This window comes from Vulpes lagopus, chromosome 17, assembly GCF_018345385.1.
Source record: "Vulpes lagopus strain Blue_001 chromosome 17, ASM1834538v1, whole genome shotgun sequence".
Lineage (NCBI taxonomy): Eukaryota > Metazoa > Chordata > Mammalia > Carnivora > Canidae > Vulpes > Vulpes lagopus.
Genome location: NC_054840.1, coordinates 26460915 through 26482680, shown reverse-complemented (window position 1 = coordinate 26482680; position 21766 = coordinate 26460915). Strand labels below are relative to the sequence as shown.

General features: G+C 40.2%; 1 long non-coding RNA gene across 5 annotated transcripts in view; it reads right to left on the bottom strand.

Annotated features, from left to right (window-relative positions):
- LOC121477317 overlaps positions 1-21766 on the bottom strand; it is a 192901-nt gene that overhangs the window by 53256 nt on the left and 117879 nt on the right. The window lies entirely within an intron of this gene.

The window sequence follows — 21766 nt, the reverse complement described above, 5'->3', positions numbered from 1 at the left end:
CGATCCTGGAGACCCGGGATCGAATCCCACGTCGGGCTCCCGGTGCATGGAGCCTGCTTCTCCCTCTGCCTGTGTCTCTGCCTCTCTCTCTCTCTCTCTCTCTGTAACTATCATAAATAATAAATAAATAAATAAATAAAAATAAATAAAACTTAAAAAAAAAAAAAAACTTTTAAATGGTAAATGAAGAGGAGTAGAGCCTTGACATGGCCTAAATTGAGAATCACACTAATCTAAAATGTTTAAGCAGATAGGCTAGTGGCTCCCAACCTATGGTTGTCAGGTAAAATATAGGATGTTCAGTTAAATTTGAATTTTAAGTAAACAATGAATCACTATTTATTATAAGTCAGTCAAAAGCAAAGCCCACAGTACTGCATGGGACACACACATACTAAAAATGACTCGTTGCTTATCTGAAATTCAAATTTAATAGGCCATTTGTATTTTTATTTACAAAATTTAGCAACCTTATCCCAAGGATATATTTGTTTGAATTGGTTTAAAAGGGAGCCTGAGATTTCAAATAGATTTAATATTTAAATGTAAAATAAATAAAGAAAAATTTGAGAGAATTATTTTATAATATTGAGTGTTGAAAGTCTTTGTAATTCACACAAAATCCAGAAACCATGGAAGAAAAGATTGATAAGATCCATTCTTTAAGAATCAAAAAACTTTTCTGGAGGAAAAAAATAAGCCAACTGGAAAACAAGTGACAACTAGGCAAAAATATCTGAACTTGAAACATAAACAAAGGGCTAATCTCTTAAATATATAAATAGTACCTACAAATCCACTAAGAGTAAATGAAAGGGCATTTATCCAATTAAGAAGTTAACAAAGATACAGAGTATTCAGAGAAAAGAAAATAGATATGGATCTTTTTTCTTTCCATTCCAAGTTTTTATTTAAATTCTAGTTAGCTAACATATAGTATAATATTGGTTTCAGGAGTAGAATTTAGTGATTCTTCACTTACATATAACACCCAGTGCTCATCACAAGTGCCTTAATACCCATCACCCATTTAATCTATCCCCCCACTCACCTCACTTCCTGCAACCTTTCGTGTATTCTCTATAATGAAGAGTCTTTTATGGTTTGCCTCCTTCTCTTTCTTTTTTCTTCCTATATGTTGCTTTGTTTCTTAAATTCCACATATGAATAAAATCATATGGTATTTGTCTTTCTATGTTTGACTTATTTTGCTTAGCATGATGTACTCTCTAGCTCCATCCATGTTGTTGCACATGGCAAGATTTCATTCTTTTTGATGGTCAAATATTATTTCAAGTACTATTTCAATCACATCTTCTTTATCCATTCATCCTTCAATGGATATTGGGAGATACGGTTCTTAAATAAGTAGAAAAAATACATGCCCAGCTTTATTCATGGTAATAAAAATGCAAATTAAAACTAGATGAAGTGGGACTGTTTTCCTCCACCTAACAGACTGGAAAAATTTCCAAGATTTGATAAACTATGCTAGCAAGACTGCATAAAAATGGGACTTTTATATGTTGCTGGTAAGAATATAAATTGGTAGAATTCTCATGAAGAGCTATCTGGCAATATCTATCAAAGCTTCAAATACATATCCCATTCTACTTTTAGGAATTTATGCTACAGGTATACAAACACAAAATGAATTAAGTACAATGATATTACCTGCAGATTGTTGTAATGGAAAAAAATTTGCCAATAACTTAAATGTTCATTGACAAGGGCTTGATTAAATAAACTATGGTGTCCACACAATGGAATACTACGCAACTATAAAAAAGGAATTAAGACATAACTGATACATTGATATGGAAAATTTCTAAGTTACATTGAGTAAAAGCAAAATGTGTAGTATCTGGTGATTTTGGGAAAATAGAGTCAAAAAAGGAGTATATGTTTGTGTGGGCTTCTATTTGCATTAAAAAATATTTCTGATAGGCTGGGCAGCCCCAGTGGCCCAGTGCTTTGGTGGTGCCTTCAGCCCAGGGCGTGATCCTGGAGACCCGGGGTTGAGTCCCACATCGGGCTCCCTGCATGGGGCCTGCTTCTCCCTCTGCCTGTGTCTTTGCCTCTCTCTCTCTCTCTCTCTCTCTCTCTCTCTCTGTGTCTCTCATGAATAAATAAATAAAATCTTTTTAAAAAATTTCTGATAGGATATTAAGAAATCAATAATAGTGATTACCTATCAGAAGAATAGAGATGATTGGATGAAGAGCTGGTAAGGAAAAGAGTATTTATAAAGCTTTTATATGTTTTATATTCAAAATGTGAATGGGGGTGTCTGGGTGGCTCAGCTGGTCCAACTCTGACTTTGGCTCAGGTCATGATCTCAGGGATGTGAGATTAAGCCCCATGTCAGGCTCCTTCCTCAGTATGGAGTCTGCTTGGGTTTTCTCTCCCTTTCCCTCTCCCCCTCCACCCTGTGCTGGTTCTCTCTCTCTCTCTCTCTCTCTCCCTCTCTCTCTCTCTCAAATAAATGGATAAATCTTTTTTAAAAAGTAAAATGTGAATGTATTACCTATTCTAAAAGTAATAAAAAAGTAAACGTATTATATTACCCCAAAACTGGTATCATCCAAAAATTAGAGAGTTTGATTCTTGGATTAAGGCTGCAGTAATTTTTGAAACCCCCTCCCCTTAATCTTCTCCTTATCTCTCTGCGATTAGCTAATGCTCCAAGTATTATTTTTACTCTCAGAATAAAGATATAGAGATAGCACAGTTCCATGACTGGACTCAACTATTCTCAGGCTGGAATACCTACGCAATCCTTAATACACCTCATCAAACCTTAGCCTAGGTTATCAACAACAACAAAAATAAGTTATTGCCACACACTGGTTTGCAGCAAGACATTGTTTTCACTTCTTTCCTTCAGAAAACCTATCAGCCCTTGAACTGACAGGCTTACAGGAAAGCATTGAATATAAATTTAAAAGGTAAAATTTGCCATGAATGGTATAAACAAGAGCATTGAAATCTAGAAGAAAAGTAATCACCATACTTTATGTAGGAGGAAAACTCCAATCTGAGCCTTGAAGGCTGCGAACTCAAAAGTAAGAAAAGGAGTCCAGAGGTATTTCAAACAAGAGAACATGATGAGCAAGGACACAGAAGTGGGAAAAGCTATATCAATCAACTGTTAGATATCTTCCACACAAGTGTATAAAAGGGGTGGATGGTAGTGGGAAAAACTGGAAAAGTAGGTAAAACCTGTAGCAGAGACTACTGGTTGTCTACACCAAAATACATTCTCCTCCTTTTTTTTTTTTTAACAAAATACTGATTTTTGGCTAGATACCTTAACACATGGAATAAAAGGCCACATTTTCCTAGTTTCCTTGGCAATGAGATATGGCCAGGTGACCAGGTTCTGGAAGCATTCTTTGGGATTCTGTGGCATTCTAGGGAACTCCTTAAAGAAGAAGAGAAATGCCCCCAAAATATAAACACGCAAACAAAAGCCAAATGTCTGTAAAGAAGAGTTTTGGTATAGACATATAGAGCAAAACAAAGAAAGTTGAAGAGCAGAATGTTTTTCTTTACCCAGCTCAAAATACCATCTGTGAGCCTTACAAAAAAACAGAGCTTCAATTAGAACACACACAAAAAAAATATTTTCATGAGGATTTTGTGAAATATCAGAGCACAAAGAGTGCTTTTTTTTTTTTATCATAACTGAGTAACAAGGGAAGAGAGGAGCTTTCTCCTAATTACCATGTGAGCCACCATGGTTCTAGTGAAATGAAACCTAAATATGGTGCTATTTTGGCATTTTATAGGTTTTCAGCCTTGGAACGTACTAGAAAAAAAATCACACCATCATGAAGATTGTCAGAAAATAAAGAGTCACTCTTATTTGGCTTCACAAATTTGGTATTGATGGCATCAATGGAGGATCTAGAGCAGAAGAACTAGATAGACTTGGTCATGAGCTTCTGGAAGCCTCCATGAAGTAACTGAGAAGCAACTGAATAATACCAGAACTGAGCAAGACTTTGAACAGAGGGTCTAAAGACATACATTACATGAAAAGACATGAACTTAGCCACTAAAATGTGAGTTATTGCTATTAACATCAATTTATTTTCTCAAAGTTTATTGAGGTACAGTGACAGCCACACTAACACAAGTGTCAGTGCTCCACTATAGAAACAAACAAACAAACAAACAAACAAAAAGCATAGCTAGAAAACTGATAAGCTGAGGTCTATTCAATAGTGTTGAGACTGCTTTCCTGCCCAGGAGAGGGTGATCAGTCATTAATGGTGACCCAAACAGGAAGGCAGCTACGCTGCAGGGAAGACACTGGGCCTCATCATAAATACAGAGCCTTGAAAGAGCATGGTCTCAGGAGTCCCATGGAAATTTTTGACATCTCAGAGAAGACAAGAATGTACCTCAACTTTGAGAAGAAGTAGTCATTTCTCTACACAAATTGATTTAACACCTTCCATAGTCTCAATGCCAACAGGTCTAAGTCGTATTTTTCCCATAACTGCCAGTGCAGAAGGGAGCAGAGGGTTCACCTGCTTCTTCTATTTTGTCATAGCAGCTGATGAAATCATCATGGCTTCTGACCACCCAGATGGTCAGCTCAGGGAGACACTACCGCTTGGTCTCAGAGGATGTAGAGTCACTTCTTATTTGCTGTTAATTTTTATTTGTTTGGGGTGCCAGTTGTGCTGATCATCTTAAATCCAAGGGTTTTGCTTATTGTTAGAAATGAAAGCTCCTATTAAGAAGGACTGTGTCATTCAAATTTTAATTTTTAAAGTTTCTCCTTTCAAAGTCTGGTGTTATAAGATTATCACTCTAGGAAAAGGAGGGATTGGAAAAGAAAAGGAATGTAGGAGAAAAAAAAATAATTAGTGGAAAGAATATGTATAATTGTACCTGGAAGCAATGGAGAACTTTACCCCAAAATACTATAGATTGGGTTACATACTACTCTGCAAGTATTGACATTTTGCATACAAGTATGAATATATTACCAAAGTAATATTCCTGCATTCAAAACATTCTTATATTTTACATGGACCTTTTTTCAAACTAAAGTGATTTTGTATTTCAAAAAGATCTTTCTAGCATTCTGTTCAAGTTAGTTAAAATACTCAGTTGACCACTTCAAATTTCCTCTAAAGGAATACAACATGTAAGCACAGAATATTTTATTTTTTACTATTAACATTGTCTTTAAACTATACCACTAGTGTAGGAGAATGAGAGGAAGCAGCATTTCTACAGTTGATTTTTTATAAGGTCTCACTGAAAACTGGACTCGATTAAACATGAAATCTCCTTTAATTATTTAATTAAGTTATTCTCACCCTTTGAACATTTTTCACATTCAAAGCAGAACCTTTGGCTAATCAAAGAAACATATATTGTTCTTGCTTTTGTAGTATCTACACATATTTAGCCAATTATTTATTAGTGATTCTCAGAAAATCTTTTAGATCATATCTAGGTATCTACACAATTGGAGTTGTTTTCAATAATTCATGTAGATAAACTCACTACAGCTGGTATTTGGCTTTGACTGGACCACATTGACTCGTGGTCTGCCCTGTTAGATGTCATTTAGACCATTTATTCCTTCATATTCAATAACCACTTTTTGAGCACTTCCTATGCACTCTGCCTTATGTTGGGTGCTTAGGGTATAGATACAGATAATATAAATATGGTTCCCACCTTCTCTGAGCTTAAAGTCTAGTAAAAAAAGATGCAAATAGCTAATCTTTATGAAGTACTTGCTCTATGGCAAGTATTACTGCTACTTGCTCTATGGCACCCACTGTGCTATGCATTTATGCAATTTATCTTATTTACTTTTCACAACGATTCCAAGAAGTAAGAACCATTATTTGAACAGGAACTTGAGGGATAAGAAGTCTTTCAAGGGTCAAAGAATAAGGAGAATCAGCCCTGCACAGTGAAGAAACAGCATGAGCAAGGACAAGAAGGTAAAGATGCTGGCAAAATTGTATGACCAACTCATGAGGTCCACAGAGGGTTGAAAAGCTGAAAAGTTTATTTGAAGCCTTAACTCCCAGGCTAAGGGCCTTTGGAAATTTATTACAATAAAACAGGCCCAGACAGTATGAGAAATTTCATCTTGCTTTTATTAGGGCCACTCAAAATTGCAGACTAGTTTTAGTGTAAGGACAAGACGGAGGTCTCAGAGTAGAATTCAGCTTGAGAAAAACTAAGCTGGCTCTCCCAGATATCTATCTTGATAATGAAAACACCAAGTGATAGTTCCATTTGATAAGCACCTGCTAAGTGCTAAGCATTGAGCCAAGCACTAGAAATGTGACAACAAACAAGTGACAACTTGTGTGTACAAGCTGATATTGTAGCAGGAAAAAGAGAGACTGTTATATGAACTATTACAGTCTAGTGATGTCACTATTTGAGTCTGTGAAGGATGGAGCCCTGTGGGCACAGGGAGCAGGAGCATCTGATCTACTATATTGGAGCCCAGAACCAGATCCCAGAGGATATGTCTCTGAGACCCAAAGCGCAGGTGGACTTTAGCCAACTAAAGTAGGAGAAGATAAAGAACAGAATGTGTAAAGACATGGAGGGATGATTAAGCACGGCTTGGAGAAGTGAGAGAAACACAGTGTGGCTCAATGTGAAGGAGGATCAATGGGTTTCATTCCTTTACAATATTCTCTGTTTCTTTCTCTTTCTCTGTGAACTGCATGTCTCTCCCCCAGCATTCTTAGGAATTGAATAGAGAAATGGAAAGTGTGAAGGTATGGAATTTGAAAAAAATGGAACTAGAAACAAGGAGGAAGAGCCAAGGGCAGGAGGAAATGCTTGAGGAGGGAAGAATGGAGAGGAAAGAAGGGACACAGAGTCTCAGTGGCAGAAGGGAAAGACGTGACATAACTGCAGATGTTCTGAAACCACAGGGTGCTACTGAAGATTAAAATGCTCTGAGAACAGCAAAGCTCAACAGCTTATTTGAGAGAATCCTTAAAATAAGAATCAGAAGGGAGAAAATAGTCATTGAGCATCTACAATGTGTACTAGGCATTTTCACACACACTATCTGACTTCATCCTCGCAAAAGCCCTAGTAGACGGATACTATCATGTTACTTAGGAAAACTAAAGTTTTGCAAGACTAAATGAGTGACCCACATTTACACAATTCATGACTGATAGACATGACATTCACACCTAGACATGTATTCTTGAAAATATTTGCCATTCAAGACAAGAGAGCATGGGCACTGAGAGGGGAGACACCAAACGACCTGCATCTTTCTTGTCATTTTGTTCAAGGCTTTGAGTTGAGGAAAGGAATCATCTGCATTCTAACATAAAGCCCTGGGAAATTGTACATTATTCATATTTATAAATACTTTTCATCTACTCCTGGTGGTAGATATTATCTAGGATCAGTGATCATGTGAAACAAGAAAGGAAGAGATATAGGAACTCTGACACTAACCCACAAGTTCAAATTCACCAATAGTTTCCCAATGATTTCAGTTTCCTGACAGACAGGCGCACACACACACACACACCACACACGCCAAAGGAGAGAAAAGAGGCATAGGCACAAATGCTAATAAATACAGAACTGAGTTCATCATTATTTAATTTAATCTTCCTCTAAGATACGTAGTCCAAAATGGCAGAAGGAAAGAGAAGATATCAAAGCAGTAGATGATCAACTAATTATATTACCATCCTATTTCATTTCTTCTCTTCATGGATATTCCTTCTTAATGATTCAGTGTGTGTCCTTCTAGACTTTTCTCTATGCATATATTCACAAATGGCAATACATATAGATAAGCATACACAAATAAAAAATACACATATATTTGCAGATATACACACATATATATAGCTTAAATAATGTGATCATACTATGCAAATTATTCACCCTTTTGCATATTAAATATAAAAATCAATCCAAATTTCTCTGATTGCTTTTACTTGATGAATAGTATTCTTTTGTGTGGATATAATTTATTTACCAATTTCCTTGTTCATGGATTTACAATGACTTCTGTTTTTTACAATCACAAATAATGGGCACTAAGCATTTTTGTAATTATACGCCCTCATACTTATACATTTCTGTAAGTTAGATTTCTGGAATTGAAATTGCTAGATCAAAATGTTTACACATTTTTAAAATGTTGATAGACACAACCAAGTAGGCTCCCAAAAGCAGAGTTTTTGCTCCTTCAGCCAGGACTTATGAGACCTAAAATTTTGATTAAAACACCCCCATACATGTGGAATCCCATATTTTTACAAAAATCACTTGTTTCACAAATAGTTTTCTAACAGGGCTACATTTTTTCCAGAATCATTTGGGGGTTTCATTGTAACTAAATGGAAAGCTGAGAATTTTGGAAGCAGGCTCCCTAACAATGATTCCATCAGAAGTCAGTTCAGGAAGCAGAAATAGAGGCCAGGACTGGGGCACTAAGGAGGACCCCAAAGCCAGGCAAAGCCTGAAGGTCCACAAATGGGAGCAGATCAGAAGTAGCAATTGTAGTGGCAGCCATCAAGGCCAGGCCAGCAGTTTAAACTGGGTGCTTGATCAGGGAAGGAAATGGCAGGTGAGGTTACTAAAAGTCCACACCAGTTTATTATCATTCCTTCAACAAGTATTTATTGAGCAACTACTACTATGTGCCTAGCACAGCACTCAGCTTTAAAAATATAAAAATAAGTAGATGTTTCTCCCTAACATTAGATTTGGTCACAATCTAGTGAGAAACCCTTTGCCTTGTCTTGCAGAACTTATAAATGTTCCCTGGTTCCAGCTTTTGTTCAGAGCCCCCAGCCAACCCCCAGCTCCCTTTCTTTTCTCCACAGTGCGCAACAGCTTACAATCAGGTGCACCAACAGGTGATGGCCAGGATGGGACAGGAAATGCATTATAGCCCATCCATGGTCTCTGGCCAAGGCAATGGAAAGCCATCCACCTCTGCCTCTTCCCCAGCCATGAGTCAGTCTCACTCACCTATATTTTCTGTTCATTTGACCTGTTGAACATTTAAATGTTCAACTCTTGCTGCCCTGAGTGGCTTAGGACAGCCAATTTAGGATTGTCATTCATACATTCATCCAAGAACTGAAAAGAGCAAGTTCTGTTTGTATCCATGGAGATAGGGCTCGGGGAGCGGTTCACCCACTGTGCGGAACAGGTAACCTAAAGCAGTCTCCAGGAGGACCTCACAGGGTGACACCTCCAGCTTGTCAGAACACCTCCTTGCACCATGATGTGGCCAATTTACAAAAGAAGGGGGAAATTGTGTTTTCTTAGATCATTACACCAAACTTGCAGAATGACTAATCTATCCATTCAAAGTCATCACTTGTATTCTAAAGTAACCTCAGTCTTTGCTCAAGATCAAAATTCAAGGCAGGCTAGGCTCTCAGCCCAGAGTTAGAGGGGTTGGTGTCGCCCGCCCAGAGCCCCCCGTTGAAGTGCTTCAGAAAGAGTACAGAGCCCAGAATTAGAAAGTCTGGATTCTCTTCCTTGCTCTGATGCTGAACATGTGGTTTTAAAGCCTCAGCATCTTCATATCTAAAATGGTGAGAAAAGAAACACCCTCCTGGGCCTCAGAGAACTGCCACGATGACCAAATAAGACAACGCACGAGAAAGTGCTTAGAACAGCAAAGCGCGGTAACTGTATGTTGCTGCTGCTGCAGCTGATAATGATAATGATGACAATGACAAAGGGGGGCATGACTAAAATCCATCAACTGGATAAGATTGGTCAGCAAAGTATTCGATTTTGTCAGCATAAGTGCCTTAACTCTCAACTTTAAAGCTCATTTCATTTACTGTCCTAGGCACCAACTTTAGTCTTAGAAACCAAAGAATAACCAAAGAAACAGTGTATTATTTTCTTGGGTTCACAGTGCAACATTCTGAGGAACCAGCAGTTATGATTAATGAGGTCACTGGGCTGAGGGTAGGTGCTCATGGATATGTAAAAATAAAATTATGAAAGGTACAAGTGGGAGAATCCTGAGGCCACATGGTTTGCTTCATCTTTTTGCTACATGATTTCCAGCCTGGTAGCAAGTAGAAAAACAACTACACACTCTGGCTAGCAATTTGTCTGTCTGGGTGCAAGAGTTTGTGTGAAAGCCCCCTTTATTGGGCAGCAGATAGAGTTGACCTGGCAAGACACGAAAATATGGTCCTCCTTCATGGAATTCTCATTATAGACTTCTGTAGTCTTTTTTTTTTTTTAAATTGAAAAAGCTAAATTCCAACTGTTTCAATCCTATGATTTCCACAGTGGGCCCTTAAAAAACCTGCAAATAAAGTCCTGGGGCCTTGTTAAGCCAAGATTTTTAGAATTGGCTTGCTTTCCAGAACCCAATGGGGGGATAGAAAGAGTGTGAGGGAGACAGGGTTATGAGCAGATAGGAACACAGATATAATTCCCTTGTATAAAACTGTTGCATAATGGCACTTTTTGCAAGACCAGAGATTATATAAGACATAAAAGCAATGATTCCAAATCAAAGCACTTTATTTGTCAAAGTAACTAAAATAGTTGTTTAAAACACACACACACACACACACACACACACACACACACACACTCACGCACGTACACATACTGTTTTCTAAAGCGTGATATTTTCTGCCTGAGTCTTTTCTTCTCACTTGGCAGCCCTGTTGTGTACACGATCTCTACAGGAATGCAGAAAAACCACCTGAGGGAGAAAATTACTAATCACTAAAAATTACTAATCACTCTCTCACACTAAACAAATCCCACCGGGAGGTTTTTAGTTACACGTCGGGATATGGGTTCTTTTTTTTTTTTTTTCCCCTCTCAGGTTAATGATACAAAGGCATACAAAATAAAAAAAGGAAGCATGTCACATCTTAATATGCATTAGCAGGGATATTTTTACATGATAGCATCTAGGTCTCAGTCCAAAATAAAGGCAAAGTAGACTGAAAGTCTCTAATGCCCACCACTGGGTCTCTCAGAAAGAAAAGAGGTTGGAGAGAGAATCACACTTCCCACAGCATTGAATGCAGTGCCTATCATCCCCCGGCGGTGGCCCCTATCACTTACACTAAATTCAACGACCTTATTTTCACATGATACTCAATTCACAAGCTCATCGGATGCCCATCATATATTATTTCATTAAATAGATTAGCGTGTTATTTATGGCGGTCCCCCACCAATTTATATCGTATCTTCATACTGTTTATCTCATATTTGTTTATCTTTTACTGTTTCTTTAGTCCATTGTAAATAGCCTAGGCCCGTGTACCTACTTAGCTGATCAGAAGGTGAGTGTATCCAATTCAATGGTCATATTACAAATGAGAGAAATTAGTAGAAGTCATAGAATTGAGAGGGGTTTTTTTTTTTTCATTTCAGTGTCCCTTGGGTTCTTCTTCTTTCTTTATTATTATTGTGTTGGCTGATTATACAACATAACACCATTCACTATAAAAAAAAAAAAAAGCTTAGGCAAGTCAAAATTGTATTAAGTACAAAGTGAGAGTCCTTTTCCAATAACCTCCATTTCCAAAGACTGTGATAGACAAAAATATTCTTCATGTATATAAATATAAATATAGGGATAAATATAAACGTATCCATCCAAATGGAATAATATTAAACATATAGTTCTATAATTTACTTTCCACTTAGCAATATATTCTAGATATCTTTCCCTATCAGCAGAGTTACATCCTCCTTTTAAACAAAGTATTTATTACATTTGAGTGTATACCATAATTAATCTAATAATTTCCTATTAGTGGCATGTATCTTATTTCCCATTTGTCAGTCTTCTTCAGGAAGCTGAGATAAACAAGCTTATAAATATATTTTTAAATACCTTTCTGATTTTCTCCTGAGAATAAATTTCTAGGAGAGGGGCTACTCCATCAAAAATCATGATCGTTTTAAATATTGAAATATATTGCTGATATACCTTGCAGAAAAGTTGATCCAACATACCCACATTTCCACAAACACTACGTATCATCATTATCTTTTATCTTTACCAATCTGATAATGATCAAATATACCATGATTGTTCTTTCAGATACATTTCTTTGTTAGTGAAGCAGAATGTCTTCAAATCACTATGTCATTAATATTGTAAAGAAACCTAATTTTTTGAGGTTAAAATTCTTCACATGGTATTTTGCAGATTGAAAGTACCCCTTTTTTATTGGCGACTATTCATTGATCACAATATGAAAGAATCATTCTCATTTTGTAAATGAAAAAGGTGAAACCAAAAAAATTTTGGTAAATGGCTAAGAGAGCAAATAATTGACAAGACTCGTAATGCTACTGCTATTTCTGAAGGGGAAAAAAAATAGGTGGGGCATGCTCTGTGCTCTAGACAGGAAGTGGAAAGCAGAAATATTAAATGACTCACATTTATCTCCCTTCTAACCCAAGCTATATAAAGTCCAATTGCATATCTAACAAAACAATCTAACAAGAGTTTGAGCTTGTGTCCCAGGGCTCCAAAATCTAGATTCTTCGTTTTGCCTGCTGCACCAGTACCTAAAGTGCTAGTAAATGTATGCCATGTTCAGCTCTCCTCTAGTGTGTGGTATAAAATTCGGGATAGATTATATTCAGTGATGAGAAAAAAAAAAGAAGTGATTCAACCCTGGTGAAAAGTCAGCTACATTTAAGGGGAATCTCCCTCTGAACTGTGGCTCTCACAATGCACGGCATTAGCTGGATGGAGTCTCTCAATCTTTAATTTTCTATCATCATGTCATGGAAGAGGAACTACCCGAGAAAGAAAATGTGCACCTGGTCAGGGGTGGGGAGGGTGGGGGGTAAGTGGGTCCGTGTGTGCATGCACACATGTTAAAACTCTCCTTCTCTGTGACATTTGGCTTTCTAATTACATTTTGGTACTCAGAGCAATTAAACAACATCTGCTAAATACCCCGTATTTCTTTCCCCCATCCCAGCCCCCACTTCAACATACACTGGCTTTGTTTTTTCTTCCCCCTTTATTTGGAGGCTTGTTGAGGCCTCCCAGTCACCACCTGTGTGGCAAAACCAGCCTTCCCTCAAGATCAGCCGCTCTGCAACAGTGCACAGGTGTGTCCTCTAGCAATCTCGGCATTCTTGTTTTTCACTTAAGCAGAAAGAAAACAAAAAGGCAGAAGATTAAGTTATACCCAGGTAGTACAAGGATGAGAGAACATAGGAGAAGCAAACCATATAAGCTAGAACCAAATTTAGATAAATGGTACCAGAGGGTTCCTAGGGATGTAACTGGGATCAAAATAAACCTAATAAACAACTACAGAGACACAGAAATATGTCTTTTATGTGATAGCACCAATTGTAGTTGTTATGGAAATGGTAAGTCGATGGTAAATATGATCACATCATTGGAGAGGAAGAATAGAACTGACATATATTGTGTATACCCACTAAGTGCCATGTACTTATGCCAAGACTTCTGGTGTTTTTCTTGTAAGGTTGAGCTTTGCTCTAGACACAAAGTACGTGAATCTATAGAAATAAGGCTCTCTGGTTTCTTCTCCTGCCCCTCACAGATTTACTGGCAGTTCCTGATGCATCAGATCTGCTGTCTTTCAATGTAAAAGCATTCTTCTAATCAGGGCTCACTCACACTCCGTCTCTGTCTCTCATACACACACACACACACACACACACACACACACACACACATGCTGTGAGAATAAATATGAAAATATTGTGTTCTTAGGAAGACACTACACAAACTCAAGAATCACTGAGCCCGACTGAACTAATGCATAAAGCCAGGGAGATGATAACTACAACATTGTGTTGTACTGCAGGAAGGCAAATTAAAATCCTTAAAGAGGGCAGGCTTTTTTCAGGAGAGGACGGCAGGCTGGCTTGCTGGCTTGCTTTCTAAGGAGCTGACTCCCATGTTGCAGTAAGATTTCCACAACCTTGGGCAATCGAAATATCAGCTCCCAGCTACGGAGTATTACTCATTCTGTGGGTCAAGTTTTCTCAGGCATTGGCATGCCAAGGCATCAGGAAATCACAGAGAAAAGACCAGAGTAATTATTTTTTTTATGTCTAAAAGAAGAAAAAAATATTTTAAGTAAACAGCCTTGGCCAACATGAATAATTAATAACAGTGTTTTAGACAGGCTTCCCATTCAAGGGAAACTCATGTTTCACTCTGTTTCTGGGGGTTTTTTTTAAAAGATTTTATTTATTTATTCATGATAGAGAGAGAGAGAGAGACAGAGAGAGAGAGACAGAGAGGCAGAGACACAGGCAGAGGGAGAAGCAGGCTCCACGTAGGGAGCCCGATATGGGACCTGATCCCAGGACTCCAGAATCGGCCCTGGGTGAAGACAGGCGCTAAACCACTGAGCCACCCAGGGATCCCCTGTTTCTGGGGTTTTTTTTTTAATTTATTTATGATAGTCACAGAGAGAGAGCGAGAGAGAGAGAGGCAGAGACATAGGCAAAGGGAGAAGCAGGCTCCATGCACCGGGAGCCCGACGTGGGATTCGATCCTGGGTCTCCAGGATCGTGCCCTGGGCCAAAGGCAGGCGCCAAACCGCTGCGCCACCCAGGGATCCCTGTTTCTGGGTTTTTATTCCTGAATATGCAGATGGTGATAGCAAAACTGACATAAAGCCATTTCTGAGGACGCCTGGGTGGCTCAATGGTTGAGTATCTGCCCTCGGCTCAGGTCGTGGTCCTGGGGTCCTGGGATCAAGTCCCACACGAGGCTCCTTGTGGGGTGCCTGCTTCTCCCTCTGCCTATCTCTGCCTCTGTCTGTGTCTCTCATGAATAAATAAATAAAATATTTTTTTAAGCCATTTCTGGTAGAAATTTATTCTTGGTACCTGAATGTTTGCTGGCTGCTTTCCTACAGGCTAGCAGAGTGTAGGTGACCTTAGCTCAGAGGCCTCTGGCATGCTGCTGCCATCCTACTGACAAATGGCATGAATATGGTCCTGCTCAGACGTTAGAGCTCCCACTGAATTATGACAGGTCACAGAACTGAGAATTGGGCGGTGGGAAGGGATGTTGTGGTTAGGACCACAGGCACAGTTGGGTTCAAGTCCCACCTCAGCTACTTATACAACACTTTGACCTTGGACAAATTATTTAACCAGTTACTAACTCTTCATCTGTAAAATGAGAGGGGGAATAGGACTTTTGTTGTGAGTTTGCTGCTGTAATCGAATGGGATAATGCCTGTGACCCTATAGTTTTGCCGCACTGCTTTCCAGGGTCATCCTCTGGTAGATGACCCATGACTTGCCTAGGGTTTCCCAGCTGGGTTAGCCAGGAGTATGACTCAGGTAAGTCCAACTCCCTCACTGCCATTGCTAGGTGGCACCTGTGCCACTACAAGTTGTGCCATCTCCAAGCCCAACTGATGTAGAGAAACAAGTCAGTCTCCCATGCAGCCTAGCCCCACCCAGCTCTATGAGCCCCACCTTTACTTTACCCCCGCCCTGCCCTGCCCTGCCCTCCCCAGATGCCAAGTCTCAGTGGGAGGCCCTTGAACAGCCAGGCCTGAGCCCTGGTCTAACAGGATAGTGAGGCCAAGGTCCAGAACCAAAACCTCCACCCACAAACAGAGGTTGAAAACTGCTGCCATCATCAGCAGTAGATTGGGGCTTTAAAACTACGAGAAAGGGGGGTGTCTGGGTTCCTTAGTTGGTTAAGCACCCAACTGTTAATTTTTGGCTCAGGTCATGATTTCAAGGTCATGGGATCATGCCCTGCAGAGGCTCCCTGCCCCGAGGAGGGGTCTGCTTAAGACTCTCTCCCCATCCCTCTGTTCCTCCCACCCCCTCTTCCAGCTAAATAGTCTTTAACAGTGGGAGAGAGGGAGGTTTCCGAGCCAGCTCTTGCCAGCTACCTAAGAGGTTTACCAGGGTTTTGTCAGCAATAATAAGCCCAAAAAAAAAAAAAAAAAATCTCGCTTCCACATAAGAGGGGAGCGGAGTCCCAGCAAGCCAGGGGCCCAGGCCGCCAGCTCCGGGGCTGCCGGGGCGCAGGGGCCGTGGTGGGCGCGTGAGAAGCCGCAGAGGGAGCTGAGCGGCGCTGGTGCAGGCGGCGGGCGACGGGGGTCCTGCTAGTGCCAGGGCTGGCCCGTGGGGTCCACGCAGGGTCCCGGCCTCACGGCTCAGCCCATACCAGGGGACAGGCCGGCGCTGGGGTGCGCCCAGGAGATGGCAAACAGGCCCGTGGTGAGTGTCAACACCAGGTGAGAGGAAGAAGAGAGAAAAGATTTAACGTGTTTGTCCTGGAGAAGAGACACCTCAGATGTGACACTCGGCGTCCTCTGGGTTCAAGTCTTCCCACAGCTAAACCAATTTCATTTTTGTGGCTCCAACGGGCAGATCTAGGCCGGCAAGGGGAACCGACAGGCAGGCACCTTTCAGCATCACTAGCAAAGGTCTGTCCCGCTGCAGCAGACTGGGCCCCCCAGTGGTCAAGGGGATGGTGGAATAGTAGGGGCAGGACTCCTCTCTGGGCAAGGGGCAGGGCCCAGGGACGTGACCTCTGACCCCTGAGGTCCCTTTCCATTCTGACACGGTAAGGTGGGGGGAGCACACCCAGAGCCACTTACCTTCAGAATCCATTTCAATTTATGTTCCCTCCCCTCCTCCTCTTTCTAAAAAAGTAAATGGGACATAATTATTTCCTGACTCTCAGATTCAGGAACACTTAGAGGCTTATTTTTTTGTTTTGTTTTTAGGATTTTATTTATCTATTCATGAGAGATAGAGAGAGAGGCAGAGACACAGGCAGAAGGAGAAGCAGGCTCCATGCAGGGAGCGTGATGTGGGACTCGATCCCAGGACTCCAGGATCACGCCCTGGACCAAAGGCAGGCGCTCAACCGCTGAGCCACCCAGGGATCCCCTTAGAGGCTGATTATTAACTCATCGAAAACACTGGACTCTCTCTTTCCCTCTAATGTGTTAGAAACAAGGATAATAAAGAAGTAATAAAAGACACATTTTTAAAAGGCAACATTGAAAGATTCAACTAGATACATTTTTAATATACATATAAGAAACAAAACTCAAAGGCAAAATACATTGGAAAAGGATAATGTTTTTAAAATGGTACAAAAAGATAGTATCTTAATATATGAAAAGTTCATATAAATCAATATGGGGAGAATCATCATAATAGAAAAGAATGCAAAGGGCATGAATAAAAAATAACCAGAATAAGATATAAGTAGAAATAGATATGTATAAAAAAACCAATGACTATGTGAAAAATGTCCAGACTCACAAGAAACGGCAGTTAAAACAACAAATAGTATGTTGCGCCTATAATACTGGTTTCTACTCTTTAAAAAATCAATTATTCAGGACACCTGTGTGGCTCAGCGGTTGAGCGTCTGGCTTAGGCTCACGGCGTGATCCTGGGGTCCTGGAATGGAGTCCCACGTCGGTCTCCCTGCATGGAGCCTGCTTCTCCCTCTGCCTGTGTCTCTGCCTCTGTGTGTGTGTCTCTCATAAATAAATAAATAAATAAATAAATAAATAAATAAATAAACAAACAAACAAATAAATAAATAAATAAAATCGTTTTTAAAAAATCAGTTATGCATACAGATATGGACCCCCATTTTTTGTGGGGTAGACACAATGAATTTCATACAAAGGGTGCTTGCTTCAGAGGATAGGGGCATTGTGACCCCCTCTCCAATCTCCCTTTAGACACATTTGGCAGCGGGGAAATTCAATCATAGCATGATTACTCATTTGACATGAGTACAGTGGGCAGACCAGACCCTCTTCTGATCTTTAGTTGTAGCATTAAAAAAGTAGCTGGCACAATTTTTGCACAGAGATTTCTTGCAAGGACTTCTTAAGCATTATGTGTTTTATTTGCTGAAATGTAAAGTGTATCATTCAGAGAAAGGCACAGACAGACCTTGGTGAGACCATGTAAGAGTCACAGCTCTCTTTTTCTAGCTCACTGTTTCCAGCGAGAGAGAAAGGTAAATATCATTAAATACCTGTTAAGTGACAGGGCCCTTTGGGCCTGCAACAGGATATCTAGCCAATGGTCTTGGAAACATTATCCCAAATAGCTATTTTCTCATCTATATTGCTCATAAAATTTTTTTAAAAAGCACACATGCATTTAAAATTCCATTTTGATGCTTATGAAGAGGTTTGTTTAGGAAAATTTCTAAGCACTAACTAAAAAGGCATTCCTGAATATCTTGAAATTCAATGTCATGAGTTTTCCTTGTCCACCATCAGTAAGTGGAACACAGAGAAAAAATACTGGTGAGGGAGGCATGGAATAAAAGAGGAGGAACAGTGTCATCTGAAGGAGGGATGACTGTTCAAGGGGGACTGAGACAATGGCCAGGAAGGCAGGTATGAGAAGTTAAAAAAAAAAAAAAATGAAAGAAAAAATGTTTAAAAGAGAAACATCTCCTAGATGTCCATCACCTTGCAGGCAGGAAACGGTCTACTTTTTTTGAATTCTCCTTCTCCCCAACCCTTATTGCTTATTGAATCTCACTGAATTCAGAGAACATGAAGTTCTTGTTTTCTTTATAAAATTATAATAATTTGTTATTATTACAAAGTGCATTCATTGTAGAAAATTTAGAAAATGCACAGGAAGCAAAAGGAGTAAAATGAAATTCACTTTCACCTACATCTCACATGTAACACTGGTAGGCTTAGATATAAATCTTTGTTTTTTTCTATTGTTTTTGTTTACAAAATGAAGAGGACTAAAATCAGTGAGCAATATCTAAATGCTGTACAATATTCAGAAAAAAATTTAAAAGGAAAGTAGAAGCTATTTGACATTTTCTAGATTTTTCAATGGCATGAAAATTTCAACTCACTGTTTCTTCACACACACAAAAAAAAGTCAACCTTGATTTTGTCAAGAGCTGGCATGAGGGGAAAAAGTAGCCAAAATGAGAAAAGGAATAAAAAAGAGAACTTTGTATAATTCAGAAACTAAATAAACTACCTGGAATAAGCAAAGAATATAATGCATAAATTACTTTCAATTGATATTAAAAATTGCATACATATTATTTGCAAACAACAAGCCTACAATTGGTTAAGCAAATGCCATTGCAGAGTTTTCAGGGCAACAGTGGTTGAGTGTCTGCCTTCAGCTCAGGGTGTGATCCTGGGGTCCAGGGATGGAATTCCATATTGGGCTCCCCACAGGGAGCCTGCTTCTCCCTCTGCCTGTGTCTCTGCTTCTCTCTGTGTGTCTCTCGTGAATAAATAAATTAAATCTTTTTAAAAAAAAACATCATTGAGACTGAACTACATTTTAACACTTTTTTCCAAAACTGTCTTAGGGCATCAGGACACACCTCTCCAGGGAATGACATCTAAACTGAGACTTAAGGGATTTGTGCACAAGATGCAAGCAAGCTGACTGGTGAGCCTGGGGCTATGGGGACAAAGAGAGCATTCCAAGTAGAAGGAGTAGCACGTTTGAGAGAGAAGAGAGCATGTCACATCCGAAGAACCAAAAGGGCCCCGTGTGGGTGGAAGTGGAGTTCCAGGACGACAGAGCACCTGATGCGTTTGAAGAGGTGAACCAGATCTGAGAGGGTCTCGCGTAGCTCCTTACCAGGCCTTGACATAGCACTTGTTCCATGTGGGAACTATCAGTCACCAAAGCCATTTCTTTGTAAGCCTCAAGGAATGCTATTTGTAGAGAAGAAGGCCATGATCTCGAGCTTTCTACATTGTAGCACTCTACCCCAAAGCTTACCATTGCTCCTGGAAATTCCATCAAGGCTGGTCAAAATCAACTAGCAAGTGTAATGCCAGGTAGCACTTCTCTAGCATTTACTATGTTCTAGGCATTATGCTAAGAGCTGTGCATGAACCAACTCATTTCATCCTCATAATAATCATATGAGATAAATACTATTCTTATCTCATGTTATTGTTTTCGAAGCTGGGACACAGAGAAGTTAAGTCATTTGCCCAAAGTCACAAGCTGGCAAGTGGCAGGGGCAGGCAGTATTACGTCTCCAGAAGACCTGCTCTTAAGGATTATTCCCACATGGCCTCTTCATGGGCATTAGGTGCCCACCATATGGTCTGCACATCACGTCAGTGTGAAACAAACAAACCAGTGTGAAGAATGTGCCCTGGTGACAAGAGGCCTCAGTCAGTGTTCTGCTATAGGAGATAAAACTACACAGCAAGTCCCATAGCTAAATATTTCAGGTATTCATCAACAGGTGTGTCTCACTCAGCAGCAACAAAGTAATAATGACTCCTAGTATTTCTCTAATGCGTTGTCATTTACGAAGCACTTCCCCATGTTGTCCGGCAGTCATGGTTATCACAATAACCCAGTGAAGCCAGAAAGACAAGATTATCCTGAGAATAGACTTTGGGGAGGGAAGTGACTGCAGAAGGCATCAGCAGGGAAGCCCAGTTTCAAACCCTGAGATACTGGCTCATGGGAAGGCCCTAAGGAGGCTTGCACCACCTGCCCTGGCCCTACGTTGGAACCTCGGCTTAGCCAATTAGAAGCTACTTAATTTGTGAATCATGTCACCTCTCTGCCTCGACTTCCTCACCTTAAAAAAGGGAATAATACTATCTGTAATATAGTTGTCGTGAAGACTCAATGATGTAGCAGGGGACAAAGGTCCCTCAACAAATCTGTGTCTCCCTTCTCCTGTCAACTACATACCAATAAAGATGTATATGTCACATTCATTTTTTAAATTAAATCATAGCCTAGAGGTTGTTATATAAAGGAACAAATGTGATAGCATAAATATTCAACACTCCCCCTCTCTCTCCCCACCAGCTTTTCACAAATTCCAACTCTCTGTTGGGATTTTCTTTTCTTTTTTTATGATTTATTTATTTATTTGAGAGAGAGCATGCACAAGCATGGGCAGGGGCAGGAGAGAGAATCTCAAGCAGACTCCCAGCTGAGCAGGGAGCTCTCAATCTCATGACCCCGAGTTCATGACCTGAGCTGAAATCTAGAGTCAGATGCTCAACTGACTGAGCCACCCGTGTGCCCATGTGTTTAGGACTTTCTCAAGGTACATCTTTTAAAGTATCACCTGGAAAATGTGCAGTGGGAGGGTAGAGGACATGGTTTCCCCACCACATTTCTGAAAGCGACAAAGTCACTGTGGCTGGCTCAGACGCCCATGACCAGAAACAACCAGAGACAGGAAGGACTTGTTCCAGGATCCCTTCCCAGAGGCAGCACCAGATCCCTGTCTTTCTGAAGCCCTGCCCAGCATGCAGACCACTGGATGACATTCTCTTCTTCCCCAGGCCCTAGGAACTCTACTGTCCACAGAATCATAAAATCCTGCACATTGGGGTAAGATGCTCCAGCAAAGCATTTAAACCCCCAAGGACATGCATCACAATCCTGCCACTAGCCCTGGGCTTTGTGCTGTCAGCTGTGGCTGCTGAAGTATGTTCTGTGTTCCCCTGCAGAAGCAACCAGCAGAAAGTGCTGGGAATTGGGGAAACTCACTGTCACCTTAAAAACCATACAAGAAAGACAACATATGTCATGCTTTTTGTGTGAATAAATTCAGAAGCTGAAATGCCTGAGGAAGCAAATGAGTCTTTGAATGGAAGCGTGCAGCAGGGGGAGAATGGAGAGGAAAGGCCGCATTTCAAAAATAACCACATTTAAACACTGCCTGTTCAAGCAAGAATACACAGGCTCCAGCAGCACCCTCCCCTCGGCTCTTGCC